Below are 5,327 nucleotides of genomic sequence, written 5' to 3' on the forward strand. Positions count from 1 at the left end.
CATTGTTGCAGCTTTAATTATATATGACAATTATACACTTTTTAAAGTTTGTCTGTATTTGAAAGAATTAATCATTATTTTAGAATATTTTAAACAGATGAGCAAAAGAAAATTTTTAAATTTTTGTCTAGATATATTTTTTTCATTTAAAAACCAAGCTAGTCCCAAATCGTAATTTAATGCCTATTGAAGCCCTGCATAGTTCTCAACAGAACTTGTCAAAACCTGCCATTTCCTCTTTTGGATCGTGTTTTGTTTATATAGAACCTCTTTAAGTCTTGTTAAATCCTCAAGGCGCTCGTTTTATTCTTTTAAGAACTGTGTAATTATTCTGTATTTATATGTGATTCGATGTTAGTTATTTGATTTGTAAATACATACTAAAACACTTATGGATAATGAGCCACAGGAATGCAATTTTTCAATGTTAATAATATAATTTGTTTAAAATATTATTAAGTATTATTTTCTATCATTTTCGTTGGGCGAAATTATAATTTCTTTTTGCTTTAAATATATTATGCAAAATTAGTAATTTGACTCTCTACTAAACACTTCACCATTTTGTTTTCCTTTAATTTTAAGAAAAAATATGAAGTATTAAACACAATTTCAAGCTTAATTCTTTGTTTGAATCATTTAGGCCTTATTTTTACTATTCAGACGAAATAAAAGTTTTATATAATTTACAAATCTTTTAAATTAAATTTTTCTGCAAAAAGATCTTCTTCCTTTTTCTCCCTTTTTCAGAACTACACGCATTATTTTGCCAGGTGTTGCGTTTAAAAAATTCAAGGAATCTGTATTTTCATCAGGAAAAATAATCAAAAAAGGCTGTATTTCGATTTCCAGCAGAGCGAAGAAGAAGACGTTTATTGCGAAAAAATTTGATTGAAAAAAATTTCAGTTCATAGCTCTATCTAGTCGGAAAATACGTAAAGAATTTCTGTTATTATCTGATGATAATACAGATTTCTTGAACCTTTTTAATACGTAACACCTGGCAAAATAATGCATATATTTCTGAAAAAGTATTCTTCTTTCGAACTCTCCAGTAACTTGAGGGAAAAGCACCCGCCTGGCAGTCGAAAGATCTGTGGTTGGATTGCCAGTAAAGCGAAAGAGATTTCTTTTGAAAAAATTTGATTAAAAAAAATGTAATTCATAGCTCCATCTAGTCTGAACAGAGGTTAAGCATTTCTATTGTTATCTGATGATAATACAGATTCCTTGTTTACTTTACAATATATCTCGTGATAATCTGAGTAAAAATTGTTTTTCAGTCATATATAATCATATTACTTTCGGAGTTTGAATACTGAATTAAATACAACAGCTATAAAATTAATAACATGAATGAAATGCAATACTTCAACTACATGTTCCAATTCTCTTTAGAATTGAATATGTAATTGTTTTTAAATTAATAATCTAAATATGACCAAAAACTTGAGAAAATGGAAATTTAGTTTAAAAATGCATAACTCTGCAACGAGTAAATATTAGAAAACTGTACTTTAGGGTTTTAAAGATCAAATCATGACTTTCCAAAAATATCGTCCTATGTCTTCCAGTCACAAAAAGTATATTTATATGCAAAATTAAAAATATGGTAAGTTTTTTGTAATTCACGCATGAATGAATGAAAAATCCACTTTTCTTTCAAAAATTAATATTTATTTATTATATAATCTTTTAAGTTTTAAAAGAAACTTGGTTAAAAAGTTTAAAAAATTATATAAGAGTAAATAATTCGAACAGCGCAATCTTTACAGAAGTTCTGCGATGTTCTTCACATACCAACTTTTCACAGATCGCGCAAGAATACGAAGTTTTTTATCATCCTTGGATGGTCATTTCGCATACCTTTTTTGTTTTTAAACTTCACAGATATACATATGCAAGTGAGAATTCATCCAAATCGTTGCGAAACACTAACGCGGTCACACAGGTAGGTCGTTTAAGGCACAAGCTTAATTTGAAATCTTTCTTCCCTGGAAACACAATGATCAATTGAAGTGTCTCTTTGCAGCTCAATCCCGATTTTCAAGAAATTGGTTTAAAAAGTTGAAAACTTTATACGAAAACTATGAAAGTTGATATGAAAAGTCCCATTGGGCCTTACCCAACCGAACTTGGTCCAATGTGTACGTTATGAAAAGCAAACTTTTTCCTTAAATGTTCAGCCTCTTACCCTTGAAGATGAGCTTTCGAGGTCAGGTTTTTGGGCATTTAGTTTTTTACGTATATCTTGAATTTTTGGTGAATTTTAATCAAACTGAGGTCAAATTAGAGACATTCAAATATTTTAATTCGAATTTTCTCTAAAACAAAAATATACACATAAGCGAAAAAATTCACACAGTTTGCATACATATCAAGTATTTATTATAAATTTTTTGACATTTTTGAAAGTCGTAGCACATGGCATAAATAACTGAAAAACGTATTTTTATACAAATATCGGAATTCTAAGACCATATGTGAATATTTAAAACATTATTCTAGTGACTTTTTCATTATTTGCAAAAAAAAAACAGTTTTCTAGGATGTTCTCGAAACTTTTGAAACTGATAAAATATTTCTCTACACGAAATTCTCCTAATTGCTATATTTTTATTAGTATTTAGGGCCACTGGAGCTAAATAATTCCTTTAGTAATATACGATTTAAGATTTTTTGTAAAGACCTTAATTTTTGTTTTATTTGCGTTAATTTTAAGGCTCTTCTTCTTGATACTTGTATTCAGTTTTCTGAACATTATTTGCAAGTTGTCGATTTAATCCGGCATAACAACGTTATCATCTTCTAACGCTAATCCACGCACCCTCAATGTCCCGAGGTCTGGGGTCGAGTTGCAGCTTGATCAGGAAAACACAGCGGACGGTGCTTTTCCCCTCCATGCTACTACCTTCTCCGCTTCTCGTCGTTCAAGAGCGGAAGGCGAGAGGAAGATTGTCGCTAGTTGACTTAAGTAGTTTTAGTTTTTCTTTCCGTCTAAACAGAAAATTGTTTATGTAGACTTAGAAATAGGTATTCATTCATGTATATGTAAAGCATTGAACAATCAAGTTATTATAAAATATCGATTTCATTTAGGTCAAAGTTGGTGGAGGAAAATTCAGGAATTCGGGTTGAGTACTGAATACAAAAATGTGAACTCGGAAATAGGTTACCATGTAGAAATCGCCAAGTTACTCACAATGTCAACGCTTGGGCCAGGCCGGGGGCTCCTAGCCTGGTTCTAGCTTGTATTTCCTAGTGGCTATAGCGCGAGCCCCGCTATATAGCAGGTTTCCCAATTCTGGTATTCTTTCGCACTACACATAAGCAGCGTCGACAACAGGAATAGTTACCGTTGTGGACGCGATGCGATCCGAATACATCCGAAGTAATGCGAACGTCAAGAATAACGGAGCGACAAGCGAGTGTCAATCAGTGTCATGTTTTTGGTGTTTTTAATTAATATACATTTTCGTGATTAGTTTAAACTGCTCGTTGATATTTTTTAAATGCAAGGAGAATGACGCATATGTGAAGAACATGGTGGATAGTGCTAACGAAGTTTTCCTTTTAGATTTTCCACGTCAAATGCTTCCCTGCTTGTCACTTGATGTTTAGTTTGTTGTTTAAGTTGACGTTCTTGATGAACATTTTTGTTTTTAATTTCATCAATTTTATACTGAAAAAGGAGTAACAAGATGTGTGATACGCATAAAATGGATGGTTTCAGATTTGATCAATTTTTTATGGAAGAAAAACAAACCTTGCAAAATGAAATTGCACTGAGTGGAATCGATAATAAGCTAGATTCGAGCCAAAACTATGCTCGGCGATGGAGCCAGGCCCCAGCCAGATTTGGCGCTTTATTCTAGCTTAACCCAGGCTTGATCGCTGGGCCAAGGCCTAGTTTTCATAGGCTTGGGTCCGCTCAGGCCCATGAAGAAAGTTCCAAACGGGTTCTTCCTTAAAAAAACTTCTTTGGTCTTGCTTTTTTGGATCTCATAGACTTAGTTAAATATTTTGTTGAAGACCTCGTGCCTATCAAGCCAGAAGTTGAAATAGTTAATTAATTTTGCGATTATATTTAGAAAACATACGTAGCAAGCAATTCGAATTTTTCTCCTAAACTTTAGGGACAAAGAATTCAGAAAGTTTTTCGTTAAAGACAAAGAGACGTCTTTAGTTAACTGCACTGACGTTAACGGACTAATGAACCACTTGAAGAAAAATGTGTACAGAGATGAAGAATGGCGACTTTTCATTGATTCGTCAAAACGCAGCATTAAGGCTATTTTACTGCATAACACGAATACTTACGCTCCTATCCCTATATATCACTCAACGGTCATCAAAGAAAAATATAAAAATGTTAAAATGCTTCTTGCAAAAGTAATTACACGAATCACAAATGGCAAATATGTGGTGATCTCAAAATCATAACAATGATATTAGGCCAACAATCGGGTTTCACGAGAGAGCCATTGTTTGGATTGATCCACAGATTATTTTGATTATTTATGAGGAAATAAAAAAATTCTAAATATTGCCATTTTTTACTATAATTGGCATTACAGAAGTGTAAAAAAATGTTACTATCCTAATTTGTTTTAAATTAACGCAAGTATTTGTTAATTTTTGTATCCATTTTTTATACCATCTGACTGTTTTTCGTTTGAAAATAGTGCTGAAATGCAATTTGTTTTTTGAAAAATAGAATTATATTTGATTAATAGTGACCAGCCGTTATTAATTGAAATTTAATATCAAGGATAGTTTTAGCTGCAGTGCTTGAACTCGTGGATATAACTGTCATTTAATGTTTAGTAAATGTTTTATTTTTCTATATAAAGTTAATTCGATAAATAAGAAATGCTTTCCCCTGGCAACGTGTCCCAATAAATCACGTCTCCACCTTTCTTAGTGTCCATACATTTTCCCCCTCCCTCCCCCAACGCTTTGCCTCGAGCCATTATCTAACGACATTTTTGCCGACGAAATTTTTTCGTGAATATGTTTGGACCTCATAAAAAATTTAGGTAAGACGATTTGGAGGGTGGGCAGCTTTGGTAAAATATTATTCGTTTGTATAAATTAACAAAGAAGTTTACCTTTCATACAATTAGTTCCAGATTTCAAACCAAAAAAGATGAAATTATGACCAAAAATGTAATAATTGATATTTTTAACAGGCATAAATTTTCATTTTCATTTTGAATTCAAATAACTAAACGAAAAGAGAGCAATTTTGAACAAAATGTATGAATCAACAACAAAGAAACGCCGTTCTGAATCATTTACATGAATGGTTATGTCCGTTTTCTAAA

This window comes from Belonocnema kinseyi, chromosome 6 (assembly GCF_010883055.1).
Source record: "Belonocnema kinseyi isolate 2016_QV_RU_SX_M_011 chromosome 6, B_treatae_v1, whole genome shotgun sequence".
NCBI classification, from domain to species: Eukaryota; Metazoa; Arthropoda; class Insecta; order Hymenoptera; family Cynipidae; genus Belonocnema; species Belonocnema kinseyi.